Source organism: Saccostrea echinata, unplaced genomic scaffold (assembly GCF_033153115.1).
Source record: "Saccostrea echinata isolate AGI-Se365-2 ecotype Australia unplaced genomic scaffold, CSIRO_AGI_Sech_v1 ptg000029l, whole genome shotgun sequence".
Taxonomy (NCBI): Eukaryota; Metazoa; Mollusca; class Bivalvia; order Ostreida; family Ostreidae; genus Saccostrea; species Saccostrea echinata.
In genome coordinates, this window is record NW_026889778.1 from 32,242,473 (window position 1) to 32,258,612 (window position 16,140).

A 16,140-nucleotide genomic window follows, 5' to 3' on the forward strand; every position below is an offset into this window, starting at 1 on the left:
AACCCTTGACCGAATAGGCTAAGTTTGACGGGGTTTACTATTGCGCCGTCTAGTGAGATTACACATTTTGAACACAACTGACCTCTATTATTGACCAATCAGAGTAAGCGAATGAAACAGAGAATGCGAGACAATATTGGAAGTCGGTAATAAATTCAATATAAATTCAACTAAAAAGCTGAGACATGCCTTTAACTGAGTTATATAATGGTAATGACGTTTTCGTTGGGACTAAAACTGGCGTGTTTTTTCTATTTGCAATCTAGTTTCAGGTAAAAAAAAAATTTTGATTGGCTCATGCAAGGGTCAGTCAAGGGTTTATATGAAGCGGAGTGGATCAGAAACCCTTGACTTGGGAATATGACTTGTTACCAGCACTCACCACTAGGCTATACAACATGGCTATTTGCCACTTGTCACAAACTACATGTCCTCTTATCATCCTGGCTCTCTGTGATCATTTGGTTACTGATAAAGTACAAAGAAACTTTGAACAGGCATTTACCAACTATAGTCTTACATGACAAGAAATCAGTACACCATAATATACCCATACTGTTTTCAATTGGCTTATTTGCTACATAAATATTCTTTATGTCAATCTTTTATACTGCTTTACAGGCAAGAATCCGACTTTGAGCATGCTTTGATCACTAAAACCAAACATTCATTTTTATTTTGTTTCTATAAATATAATATTCTTTCTTGTATCCTCAATCAATCAAATAACCTTTAAATTAAATTATATGCAAGGATTTCTTAATTAATACAATTCAGCAAAGGGGAGTAACTCTCATTTACTTCACTTAATACAATTTTGAACTCTGTTTGCCTCCTTGATACCCAGGAACAGAGAAGAGGCACATTTATTTATATTTATGCATTTATATTATTGCATTTTTAAAATTTGTTTGCTTAATACGCAGGAGCAGAGAAGAAGATTTTCAAAGAATTAATGCATTTTCACTATATAATCAATAGTGCCCCCCCCCCCGAACCCCTGACCCTGGGGCCATGAAATTCACAATTTTGGAAGAGGCACTCTTGCTCATCATAACTATGCACTTGTTTCATCAGCTTAATACCCAGAAGCAGAGGAGAAGATTTTCAAAAAATTAATGCATTTTCACTATACTAGTATAACCATTAGAACCCGGCCTAACAACAGAACCCCTGACTCAGGGTCCATGAAATTCACAATTTTGAAAGAGGAACCCTTGCTCATCATAACTATGCGTTTAGTTCATTTACTTAATACACAGGAGCAGAGGAGAAGTTTTTTAAAGAATTAATGCATTTTCAATATACAACCAACAGAGCCCCGCCCTAACAACAGAACCCCTGACCCAGGGGCCATGAAATTCACGGAAGAGGCACCCTTCCTCATCATAACTATGCATTTAGTTCGTTCGCTTAATACCCAGGAGCATAGGAGAAGATTTTTTTTTAATAAATAAGGCATTTTCACTATATATTCAATAGAGACCCACCCTAGCACCAGAATCCCTGACTCTGGGGCTATTAATTTAACAATTTTATTAGAGGACTCAACGCTTATTACATTCATGCCAATAGTTTGATTTCTTGATGTTCAGGAGTAAAGAAGAAGATTTCTAAGGATTGCATTAATTTTGATGGTTTTAGCCCCACCCCTCAGGCCCCGGGAGGGGGGGGGGGCAGGGGCCATGAATTTCACAATTTTTGTTCCCCTTCATCCATAAATGCTATATGCCAAAATTGAATTGGTTTAGTGGTTCCAGAGAAGAAGCTGAAAATGTTCAAAAAGTTACGATCGACGGACGACGAACGGACAAAAAGAGATAGCAATAGGTCACCTGAGTGACTCATGTGACCTAAAAATCAACAGAAATGCAAAATCAACAGACTCCGTTACAAACGAACGATCACCGATGCAAAACCAACAGCTTAAACAGCTGTTAAAATAAAACCATGCAATAGACTCGATTCCGTTGCAAAACGAACGATCACCGATGCAAAACAGTCATTCAATGAATTGACGCTAGATAGCGCGCAAAAACAGCCATTATCTGAATTAACGCTAGATACCCGTGGCTGCTTGATCACAAAAGTGTCGTAATCTTGAATATTTACGCCTCTAAGTTGTGACGTCATGTTTAGCCAATGACAATATTTGTTTCCATCGCAATTGAAATCAACAACTGACATCAACAGTATACAAGAAATGTTTCGTATAATGCGATTGGGTATTGAAAGGTCGCGTCAAAGTTCATTATCCGACTATGCTTTACTCGCATTAGTCAATTTTTTAATGAGCTGCGAAATATTCTCTTCTCATTCAACCACGGCCAGAATGGGAGAGGATCGTACATTTTGGCCTTGGTTTGCGACGATGAATGTACATGTAAACCTTAATTTGTATAGATTGTAAATTTGGGGTTTTTTTTGTTTGCAATTGATTTTTTTTTTTTTTCTTTTTTCTTTTTGCAAATTGTACTGTCATAACTTGTAAAACTTTCCTGTGCAAAATGTACAAGAAAACTATGTCAATGCACGATATTGTAGTTTGTAGACTTGCGATTTGTCAACTCAAGAAATGTAAAATTTATTACGTTACATTAAAGGGGCTTGGACACAGATCTGAAGCTCCTATTTCTTAAAATTTTCTATATAATATCAGGACTTATATGTTGCTAGAGCATTTCACACCGAAATATATTGAAAGTTTTAACAGAATTCTTTTATCGGGAAATTATTGAAACTACGATTTTAGGACGCGTTTGATTGACACATACACTTGCACTTTCACAAAGTAAACTTTATCCATAATACTTAAGAAAAGTAAATTTTGTTGTGTATTAATAAATGATATGAAAACTATAATCCAGAAAGTTCAGAGTAGAAATGCGAGAAAGCTAAACCAACTCACCATTATTGTCAGACCGTGCTCAGTGATGTGGGCAGACTAAACAAATTGAACACACCCGGTAAAACGTAAACACTAACAATAACAGAGCTCGTACCCTGCTTACAAACACAGGTGTTTGACGTAATGTTAGGAAGAATATCATTGTCATTTAATTCTTAGAATATTCATATACATGTAAGTTCAAATCATTCAAATGAAGTTATTTTTTGAATAAAAACAGACATTAAAAATTGTAAATAATACAAAGTTCCGCATCCAGGCCCCTTTAAGCTAACGGCCACTAAGTCGCCGCAGTATCATATTATGATTTCTGAGTGAAACATTTATTCTACTTAATTGTCCTTATCTTTTCATAATGAACGCCATGTGATCTAGATCTAGAGGGGGGGGGGGGGTCCGTCCCATAGAATTGTGGAGTATTTAATGTACTTAGTAAAGTGACTAAAAATGACCTTGGACCTCCTGGAATATAACCCCTCCACGTAACATCTTATTTTCGCAAGACATCTAGAATTGATCGATTAGGACATTATTGTTAGGATAAGCCGCAGGTGATGATACCCATTACATCGATCAAACAGCAAATGAAATCCATTACATTGATCAATACAGCCAGCTTATGATACCCATTACGTTGATCAACCAGCTAAAGATACCCATTACTTTGATCAACCAGCAAATGAAATCCATTACATTGATCAACTAGCTAATGATACCCATTGATCAACCAGCAAATGAAATCCATTACATTGATCAACCAGCAAATGAAATCCATTACATTGATCAACCAGCTAATGATACCCATTACATTGATCAACCAGCTAAAGATACCCATTACTTTGATTAACCAGCAAATGAAATCCATTACATTGATCAACCAGCTAATGATACCCATAACGTTGATCAACCAGCAAATAAAATCCATTACATAGATCAACCACCAAATGAAATCCATTACATTGATCAATACAGCCAGCTTATGATACCCATTACGTTGATCAACCAGCTAAGATATCCATTACATTGATCAACCAGCTGATACCCATATCCTTGACCAACCAGCTAATGATACCCATTACATTGATCAAGCAGCTAATGATATTGATCAAGCAGCTAATGATACCCATTGCATTGTTCAATCCAGTTAATGATACCCATTGCATTGATCAACTAGCAAATGAAATCCATTACATTGATCAATACAGCCAGCTTATGATACCAATTACGTTGATCAACCAGCTTATGATTCCCATTACGTTGATCAACCAGCTAATGATACCCATTGCACTGATCAACTAGAAATCCATTACATTGATCAACCAGCTAATGATACCCATTATGTTGATCAACCAGCTAAGATATCCATTACATTGATCAACCAGCTGATACCCATATCCTTGACCAACCAGCTAATGATACCCATTACATTGATCAAGCAGCTAATGATATTGATCAAGCAGCTAATGATACCCATTGCATTGTTCAATCCAGTTAATGATACCCATTACGTTGATCAACCAGCTAAAGACACCCATTATGTTGATCAAGTAGCTAATGATATCCATTACGTTGATCAAGTAGCTATTAATGATACCCTATTGATCTACCAACTGCTTATATTGATTTTATTGCCTGATACCCATTATTTTGACCTAAAATTATTTAGAGTCCACATTTGTAGCAAGTTTCATCACAAGCAAAATGTAAAGAAGTTGCATTTTAGAAATTTATTTACAGATATTGTAGTAATGGTTGGATAAAGGATCTTTTACAAAGCCTTTATTTACCTTTTTTGCTTCCAACCAGTGAAACTAAAAATCATATACTGAATAATATACTCTACTGTAAACACTGTCTAAAGTCATAAAAATTTAACCAAAAAACCATATTATCTCAAATTTATTCCATAAACTGTACAGCAAGATTTTGTATTCAGTAGCATGAAGATCTAGAGTGTTTCAAGGAGTGCATGAGTCACCTGCTTTATAGCATCATTAAAGATTAAATTAAATCTAAAAGTGGTCAGTTATTCATTTGCTCCAGCATTATAGTTCAGGCATTTGCCTGCAAAGAAAAAAAATCCACTGATAGTAAGATCCAAAGAATTGCTTTTATCATATAAGATCTGACAATCAAATAGAAATGATTCCCCAACCCTCAAAGCTAAAATGAATGATGATTTTTATTTTGTTCATACATTTTTAATCCAACTATCATCCAAAAGAGATTTTAAGTCTATCTTGTCTGCAATTGTGAGTCTACAACAATCCTGTTGGTATAAAGATCCTAATGTTATGTTATTTCATTGTACATGTATTAAAAATTTCAGTTTGAGTGGTAACTGTACAAGTAATGTTTCAAGGTACAGTGTCATGAGCTCATAAACGTGATTTAGTCCAGAGTATTTTTGTAAAGTACGTAAAAAGGTCATTTGGACTGTAATGCTGGTATTTTCCATGATGTTTTATGGCAAACAGTGCACATGTTAAATAGCACAGACTTACCTCTTAAATGTCAAAAATATGCTGTATATCGGCACAATAATTTTTTTGAAAAGTAGGTCAAAAGTCAAGTTTAAGGGTCACAAGGTCGATAATCATGGTATTTTACAAAAGCCAAAGTGCTAGGCAATATATCGCAAAATATCAAATCCATAGCTCTTACAATTCTCAAGATATAGGGTGTGACAGATGGAGGGACAGACAGACAGATTCAGCTAAAGTGATCCCTAAAAGTCACTCTGCACTGCAGGTGACACAAAAACTTTTTTTTTTATACATTTGTCAGACAACTACTTTTGAACATACAGTCTTGAAATGACAAAAGATCTTATGATACATTCTGCCTTCAATACTAAATCAGAAAGACAATGATGAAGATTGTTCATAGTTAAAACAAAATTGATACAATATACACATTTAAAATATCAAAGTATTTTACAGAACATACATTTCATTCAATGCAACATTTCAGAAACAGTAAGCTTTATACCACCACTGCTTACTCAAATTTCTAAATTTATTTCCCATTATAGAATATTTTGCTGTATTTAAAAAAAGGTAATGACAGTGTAATATTAAGTACATTAAAATATTGAGCATTTATGAATTATTAGATCACACATTATAGCACTGTTTTAGTGGAAATTTAAGATGTCTGAGGGTGAAACACAATGGTAGGCTTGGTGGGGTGCTCTGTATTTCACAATCGTCATCACCTGCTCTTGTTCACAGTAACTAAAACAGTTAATTTAATGGTAATATTTACATGATCAGGAATGAAATTAAATCAATTGATATATAATCTATAAAGCAATAAAAAAATATTTCTCATTTGTATGTATAACAAACAAATGCCCATCTCATATAAAGGGAAGCAATAATTATACTTGTTAAATATCTACCTGAACTGGACTTTTGTCCAATGATGAAAAGAAGCAAACTGTTAGAACACAATTTTCTGACAATCTTGGTCAAATTAAAGAAAAAAGTATTGTAATTTTGTAAATACTGGTATAAGTCTATAGTAAAGGTTATTAAACAAACATTTGAATTCCATAAATAAGATTAAATTAGGAACTTAGAATCAAGTATTGCAATCATGTCATTGGACTGAACTCCTAAGAGCAGAGGAAGGGAGAAAATGATTCCTGTGATAATGTTTCCTTTAACCTGGTCCCTAAGAATTTGGTCACTATTTCAGAGAACACTGGACAGCCGGGGACAGGAAGATTGTCACATTTAACAGAGGATTTCAGCATTTTGGTACGTCTTCAAGTTCAGTTGGCTTATTTGTCCTTGAATATTTCCCTTTAACACAGGCCAAGTGTTCATTCCTGCAATTAAATGTGTTCAGAAAAAAATGATGAAATGAACCAATATTATTAACTAGTAAATTTATATACAAAACAAAGTCAAGACTGGAGACCAACAACTTAGGTTAAAATTGGGGAAGAGATTTATACAAGTTGATACCATGATGTTTTCAAAAGGGTCTGGACCTAAAGTTTTAAACTTAAAGCCCGAGATAATTAGCATCACTCTCAAAATTTACCTGGTCTGTATACCCCCGTCAATCATGTGAATTATGGTCCATCTTTGGGTGCTTGAAATTGATTGACATTTAGCTACTAGTCCCTGTGTATATACCTTGTTTGATGTTAGTTATGACCATCAAATTAGCTTTCGGTCATTTGATATTTACCACATATATAACAATCCAATAAAGAAGCCCTATCAATGCGAAAATTTTTAGCTCTATTAATTTATCAAATTTATATTTATATATTTATATTTATATCAAATTTTAAAATCTCATAATGATTCAGTAAAATAAATCATGCTTGTGTGAAATAACAAATTTGTGTAAAATTAACACAGGATGTGTCGATCAAATGTGTCCCGAAATTAGTAGTTTCAATAATTTTCAGATAAAATAAGTTTTTTATTATATGCTATAGCAGCATATATGTCATGATATAATAGGGAAATCTGAGAAAATATTAACTTCAAATCTGTGTTTATGCCCTTTTAAATGTTAAATGTTAAATTTGAAAGCAAGTTAATTAGTGAGAATGAATTAACTGCAATGTTCATGAATCACTGTGCAAGGCAATTATATGGAAGGCCAATGAATTCAAGAATTCCAACTCTGTAATTCTGAAAATATACACAATCATGTAAACCTTAATTTGTAGATTGTAAATCATAATTTCAGAAATTGTCAATTGTTCAATCCTGTTGGCTTTCCATATAATTGGTGCTATTTTACATCTACTTAATGATAAAGGTATTCCATCCCTAATAGCCTCAGATTCAATGAAATTTAATACAAAACAGATATGTAGGGGTTGAATACTCAGTATATTTAGACGTAATTCCCATTTATTACTATAGTATGAGAGAGTAGAATGTGTCCTCATTTATGACCTTGACTTTTCTCTGGAGATATCTCCCTCTAATGACTTAATGCATCTTTTCAACATAGCATTTACTGATATTATTTGAATTTTTATTTTAAAAAACTAGAAATATGTCCATAGGACATGAATGTGCAGTCCAATTTAAGGTTCATTAATAATGCAACATGAAAATTTGTATTAATGTATGATGTTTGATGAAACTATCTTGAATAGTTTCTTTAAAACTAATTTTTATACACAATACCATACAAATGGAATTTTTAGCAAAAGGCAAATTTAGCAGTCTATATTTTAGCAATAAGCAAATTTAGCGACTTTATGAGAAGAAAGATAGCTATTATCACTGATATGGAATGAATCGTAAGCAATAATTAATTTTAGCAATCTCATCACTTACACTAATAATGTCAAAATTAAATCCCCGCTAAAAATTCTGTTGACATGGTAAATAAGAAAGTCAAAAGTAATTGATAAGGTCAAGGTAAAAAAAAATATTGGACACAGTTGATAAATTCTCTCCAAATAATTATCAGTGCATAAGCTTACAAAATAATAAAAAATCTTGAAAAGTTTCTTTGAAATTGAGATAATCAATAATTTAATTAAAGCAAGGTCATAGGAAAAGTCAAGGTCAAACAAGAAGTCTGTGAGTCAATGCTCACTAGTAATACCACCGCTTTGATGTGAATATATACCCTGATGTGAATGTACACAAGTTCAGTTACGGATAGACACAGGGATGAACAGGAAGTTGACATCAGATTCCTATAAAAATGAATCCCACCATATTGCATGCCCTAACAAAGAGTGTGCTAAAATTTCAAGCATCTGCAATGTGTAGTTACTGAGAAAACTGCGATGAATATTTGTTATTTACTGTACAGACAGACACACAGATAAACAAGAAGTTGACATCGGATTCAAACAATAACAAATCTCACCATATAGCATGCCTAAACAAACTGTGCTAAAATTTCATGCATCTGCAATGAGTAATTGCTGAGAAAACTGCAATGAAAATTTTTATAGGTATAGTATGGACAGAGGCACAGATAAACAGGAAGTTGACATCAGATTCGTACAAAAATAAATCCCACCACATGGCATGCCTAAACAAACACAGTGCTATAATTTCATGCATCTGCAATGAGTAATTGCTGAGAAAACTGTGACGAAAATTTTTTATGTATAGTATGGACAGACTCACGGATAAAAATAAAGTTGACATTGGATTTGTACAAAAATGAATCCAACCATATGGCATGCCCAAACAAATAGTGTACTAAAATTCCAAGCCTCTGTAATGAGTAGTTGCTGAGAAAACTGCACCGAAAATTTGTTATGTATGGTACGTACAGATGCATGGATAAACAGGAAGTTGACATCAGATTCGTACAAAAATGAATCCCACCATATAGCATGCCTCAACAAAGTGTGTGCTAAAATTTCAAGCCTCTGCTATGAGTAGTTGCTGAGAAACCTGTGATAAACATTTGTTAGGGACGGACAGAGACACACACACACACAAGGGTAAAAACAGTATACCCCCCTCTCCTTTGGAGCAGGGGTATAAAAAAATCTTGATGCAGTTGAATAGCTCTCATCAATATGTATCAGCATATGAAGTCTGATAAAAATATCTTGTATAGTTTCTTTGAACTTTAGCTAAACACAAAGAATGGGTGGACTTAATGCCCTATTTTGGATCTTTTTGCGACTACTCTACCAAGCTGTAAATGGAGTGAATCCAAAATATATTATAAGCAATAGAAAGAGTTACGTATACATGGCTATATTAGGTAGAACATTTGTACAAAAGCAATGCCCTGTTCCCATGAATCAAAATTGAAGCAAGGATACATTAGTGTCATCTTCTGGAGTTTGGCATGTACCCGGAGTGGTTTTTAGGTCATGTCATCAATATTAATAGGAGGCGGGGCTATCGATCGACGTCATTGTTGACATCTCTCTCTCTCTAGAAATTTGAATATGTGTATGGCATATTGCAGCGATGTCTATATGAAATTTAAAAAAAAATGTGTGGACACGCAAAATTAAAACAACATTTAATTTGCTAAATTCTGAAAACGGCAACCAAACACGCTCAAAGACATGATTTAGATCGAGGTCAAGTTGAAGAATACAATGCAACTGTTTTCACGAGTACACTCGCAGATGGACATCACGTGATGAATTGTAATATTTAACAGGTCAATCGAAGTCAAATCAAGGTTAACTCAGTCATAACAATGGAAATGAGAAGTTTGTTTTGAACATGTTTTTTGTGAGCGTACGTTTGTCGGCTCTTCTCCTTTTAATATGACATTACTTTGTTCAATATACAACTACAGATTTCTTAAGAACAGCCGACAAACATGAGCTGACTATGTATTCAGACGATGAAAAACGTGTCACCCTGATTATCTATTGATATTTAAGAAATCTTCAAGCACCATGCCTTCGATATTTTTTTAGTTTACCTCAAAAAGAGCGTTTTAAATTCACATCTGTACCATGAATACACGGATAAGATATCGGGTATTTATATGATGGAAAGAAATAAACATTTTATGAAACTTACGGCATTTTTTTTCTGGCCAGTTAAGTCCACTCATTCTTTAAGAATAGTGAAGTCAAGGTCTAAGGAAAGATCAAGGTCAAAAAATGTTGATGAACTTCAATAGTTCTAACTAGATTTAATAATAAAAAAAAAAATTGATAAAAACACCTTGAAAAAAAATCTTTGAAATTAAGCTAAACACAAATTTAAAGTCAAGGTAAAAAGGAAAAGTCAAAATCAACAAGAGATGTTTGTGAAACACTTATGCCCCCCCCCCCCCCCCCAATAATTGGAATTTTTATCAGTCAAAGGGGCATAACTTTGTCAAAAATTGCTCGATGTTACCAAAAACAGAACTTGACCTAGATATTTTTATGATAAATCTGTATACCAAATTTCATTTCAGTATGTGCAACATCTGCAATGAAAGTGAACGGAAACTGGAAATAATTGGAATTTTTCTAAGTCCAAGGGGCATAACTCTGTCAAAAATTGATTGATCATACCCAAAACAAAACTTGACCTAGATATTCTTATGATTAATCTGTATACCAAATTTCATTTCAGTATGTGCAACCTCTGCCAAGAAAATGAACAGAAACTGTTGGTGGACCAACAGACAGACCGACTGACCGACAGCAGCAAAGCAATATGCCCTCCCTTTTTCAAGGGGGGGGGGGAATAAAATGTTGATGCATTTGAATAGCTCTCACCAAACTGCATTAACAAATAAGGTTTGATAAAAAAAACATCTTGAATAGTTTGTTTGAAATTAAGCTAAACACAGATTTGAAGTCAAGGTGAAAAGGAATAGTTAAAGTCTAAAATGTTGATGCATTTGAATAGCTTTCACTTATATTAGGGCTGTCACGGTTCCATAATCTTTCGGGTCGGTTCTAAATTTTTTAGGTTGGATTTCGGGTTTTTCGGTTTGGGTATACATATGGAATAAAAACTCATGATTTGAATTATATTCAACAAAAAAAAAAATTTGTAAAATATCTAACAAACAGCAACATAATGACTAGTTTAAAGTAGTTTCCTGACTAGAAAAATAAATGAACCAAATGATTCAAACCACATAATAATGGTAATAGAAATATTTCCACAAACAAACCTTTCGTTTTAGACGCCATTTTTATGGTAAAACCTACTCTATTGTACAAATCGGAACTGAACCGAATTCCGGAAAAACAGAACCGAACCCGACCCGAATTAATTGTTCCGCGGTTCTTGGTCATTTCGGTTACCCGTGACAGCCCTAACTAAAATGTATAACCATGTTAGGTTTGATTGAAATAGCTTGAATAGTTTCTTTAAAACTGAACACTAATTTCAGAAAGTGAGGTCAAAGGGAAGGTTAAGGTAAAAAATTTGATGCAGTTGAACACCCCTCATCAATGTTTATAAGCATACAAGGTTTAAATCAAATATATTAAGCTTCTTTGAAATTAATATAATCACTAATTTAAGTAATGTCAAGGTCAAAGGAAAAGTCAAGGTCAAAAAATCTTGATGCAGTTGAATAGCTCTCATCAATATGCATCAGCATATGAAGGTTGATAAAACTATCTTGAATGGTTTCTTTGAAAGTTAACTAAACATAAATTTAAGATAAGTGAAGTCAAGGTCAAAGGAAAGGTCAAGGTAAAAAAAAACATATTGAAGTTGAATAGTTCTATCAGCATGTAATGTTTGATAAAAATAAAATGAATACAGTTAAACCTGTATTAAGCAGTCACCTGCAGGAATTATTAAAAGTGACCTTTATAGAGAGGTGACCTTCGAAGAGAGGTTCATCTTTTTCAACGAAAATTCTTTTCCAATTTATGTTAGTTCTGTGTTTTACAATACTACATCATAGAATATTAAAGAAAGATGTGTGTTTGGACATCAATGGTCTTGAACACTAAATTTTTAAAAAAATTTTTTAAATAGTCTCCAGATTAAGTTCAAGCTAAATTTGATGACTCCAACAAAAAATATATTGAGTCTAATAGGGCATTGCATTATCCTCCGTCCAAACAACAACAAAACTTTCTTTTATTATGTAATGCCATGAATAAAATATATCGTATTTTTATCTAAATTGCATCTAAAAAAACACGTTTACTAAGGTAAAATTAACAATTGAATGTTTAAAAGTACCTAATTTGTTGTGCAAACAGACAAGTCATGTACTCTCAGTTGATCAAAGCAGTGCACAATACAAATTGATATAAAATTCACAGGTGTTGTGAGCAATGAAGCATATTTGGCTGAATATAATACGCATTGATGTAAAATATGCACCCCCTTTTTTGGCTTGAAAATTTCGGAAAAAACGCAGTTCCGTTGTATTATACGCTGTCAAAAAATTGACCAAGCAGTAGTGTTGTCTTTTTCACATCGCGGTAATTTTACTGAAAATCTTTGTGGAAATAATGTATTGAAAATTAAAGCACAGTAACTTTTCATACGCGAACTTTGTTTTTGAGCTTACGGTACTCCTGATTATTATTCATAGAAATAATTAAATTTTGCATTATAAATCATTTTTTTAAGCTAACGGCAATGTTGTCTTTACAAATCGCGGCATTAAATTTATATCGGGCTAAACATATAAATCTTGCACTTAAACATTGCTGTTTAAATTTTCTAGTGGTAATGATTTTATTCAAGAAAGCACGAAATATTATTGCATTTTATTTTATTTTTAGCTAACAACAATCGTGACATTACACGTTGTCTTCATCCTTGCAGAAATAATTCTATTTCAACAAAGCACGAAATACTGTTGAATTTTAGTTCGAACAGATTGACACGGTATAAATCATGTCTTTATACATCGAGGTAATCTTCGCAGATATCTTAGTTTCTACGGAGCACGAGTAATTATAACACTTCAGTTTTAATAGACTTCATATTTCCTTTTTAAAGTCTTAATTAATTTAGCAAGAGGCCGATAAATACAAGATAATTAAAGTAAAATTACATTTAACAAGCGTTTAACTGTTTAACGAGGTTCGCTCCTGATGTTTTTGAACCTACCGCGCAACTCGAACTGTCGTAATATGTCAATCATGTCGTAAAAATGCAAACAATAATTTTGTGGATTTTGTTAACCTTTTCTTAACGCAAATGAAGTAATTTACAATTTTTTTCCAAATAAAATCAGAATATTACACGAATTTCACAAAAACGTCATGTTTATCGGTTTGTTGTCATCTGACATATGAACTTCCGGTGTTACAACGATATGGGAAAAATAAAGGGATTTCGCACCGCAAAGGAAAGGGAGCGGAGAAAAAGTGTTTCTCGTGCCCAAACCAGGAGATGGGAATTTAGAAGAGCTTCAGCAGACCATTCATATGTCCCCACGCAGGCGAGTGAACTAAATGTGCCCAACATTTGTAATGTCACTGACGAAGTCGTGGTTAGTGCTACAAGTAAGTCCTCTGAAACTGATTGGAAGGCAGGCCGTAGGGTTGTGGAATTAGGCGTGCTTGCAGAGGGACTTAAAGCCTGCAGCAAGTGTGGCATCCCACTCCACCTGCACCATGCGATTGGTATTCAGACATATGGACTTGCTGCCATTCTGAAGGTACACATGTTAAGCAGGGACCGGACCTATATAACATATTAACGAACGCCAGGTCCCACGAATCATAAAAAATAAACTTTAGATCAAATATATATTAGTGAAGTAATAACTTAAGTTTTAAATCTCCCCTTAACCAGGTTAACCAGTTAACAGTGCTGAAAATTTACATTAAACCAGACCAACTTAAATATGAGCTAATTCAATATACATGGCTAATTCAACTTAGAGGCAAAAATTTTAAGCACCACCTTCAAAAATACCTGGTCTGTGTACCCCTGTCAATCAAGTGCATTAAGGAACATCACTGGGTGCTAGAACTTGATTGACATTTACTTATTAGTCCCTACATGTATACCCTGTACACCTTTTTTTCTATGTACTCAGCAATTCTCAAAATTCTCCCCACATGGGGCTTGTTACTGTAATGTTTTTTTTTTATTTGATTTTTTTAAATTAACACAAATACTAGCATCTAAAACTCTTTCTTTTATGTGAATCCCAAATCACTTGTGTACAGGTATTATGACTTAGGAGGGGTGCATATCATTTCAAAATTGTCATTACCGCTACAAAAAAGGTTCCTATACCGCTACATTTAAAAGTATACATCACCGCTTCACTGCCTCCTTCGTTATCCAGCAGCTTATGCATGTAAAGATTGATTTAAAGTATAACATATACATGCATAAGACCTGTTTTCCCTAATAGTATTCTCCATGGGGAGGTGAAAGTAGGACTTAGAGCAAGATAGTTTCTATTTTAATTTTTATTTTAAGTCTATTTTATTTAATAAAACACTTTAGAAAGTTTTAAAACTGAGCATTGTTCATGGATAAAACACACAGTCTTTATTCCTGCTTTTGCAATTTTTTTTCCACGCATTTCCACACTTTGGCTTCACTACATTGTGAATGAATTGTTTTGAATACAACTCATATTCCATGCCATTGCTAGCAGACTTGATATGTAGTGGTACTGAGTTGTAATCAGTAATAGTCTTATTGATAAAATGTAGCGGTAATGATCACCCGAAATTTTGAAGAAATGTAGCAGTAATAAGTTTAAATTTTTCGCAATGTAGCAGTAATGTTGACCTCCCATTAGGAGACAATAGATCACAGGTAGACTGCTAGCCCTAAACACATTCACACCTGTACAAAATAAGCCCCTCCCTCACCTGGAATTTACCACCCGGTAAAAAATCTATGCCTTTAATTAAGCCATATAGCTAAATCAAGAGATTGTGCTGGACCTGGCATGCCTTTTAATTTTCTTTTTCAGATACCTTGTAGCAATACTAACTGTCACTTCATCAACAATGTGGCAACAGGAAAACGTCACGGTGAGCCTGCCAGGACGTGGGATGTGAACTCAAAACTTGGAAATGGTAATTAACATATTTATTTTTGCTAAGTGTTACATTTATGAAGCATAGACACTATGGAATCACAGTGTGTATGAAAGTAATGATCAACTTTTAAGAAACCATCATTTGTAATATGTTATGAAACTCATGTCACTTTTCTGAACATTATAGGAAAACAGCCGTACAGTTGCAAGGAAGTTATATGTACTTTCTGTGTTTCATTGTATCAAGTCTACTCATGAAAAATCATTAATGATTTTCACCTGATTAGGTCAGATATGAAAAATAAATGTTGCATACATTGATCCTTTCTGTAACTGACTTAGGCAAACTTTTGCTCATTTTTGTACTTATTTCTTAAATTTCTGAACAGTTCCTTCCAAAAGCACTATATCAAAAAAATCTTCTTATCAAATATACACTGTCAGTTTTTTTGGAATTGGATGGAACAGAGATTAGCGATTCTGCAGAAAATTGCTATTAATTAAAACCAATGCTGGGATAAAAATCCTAATTTACAGTTAACCAAACATTGCTTTTAACCCGTGAGCTACCCTGATAGATGGTACAAATGAACAGGACAATTAATATAAAATTGATCTTTAAATCTGCTTTTGTTTAAAAAATTGAGACGTGTTACATGTATTCTTCCTTTACTACTAGGATATTATTTGTTAAATACAATTTTATTTACCATGTTGCATTTTTTTATGTAGCATTGATACATGCTGGTGTTGGTGTCACACAATTGAACAGCATTTTTGCTGCCATGAATATCCCCCCTGTACACCATAAGCTGGTA

At 33.6% G+C, this 16,140-nt stretch overlaps 1 protein-coding gene across 2 annotated transcripts in view; it reads right to left on the reverse strand.

The window, feature by feature from the left end:
* Positions 1–4,620: 4,620 nt before the first annotated feature.
* LOC133195817 (guanine nucleotide-binding protein G(i) subunit alpha) overlaps positions 4,621–16,140 on the reverse strand; it is an 82,720-nt gene continuing 71,200 nt past the window's right edge. For both annotated transcript variants that reach the window (XM_061331769.1, XM_061331768.1), the window contains exon 9: positions 4,621–6,743. The gene's annotated coding sequence lies outside the window, so the exon portion shown is untranslated. The remainder of the gene's footprint in view (positions 6,744–16,140) is intronic.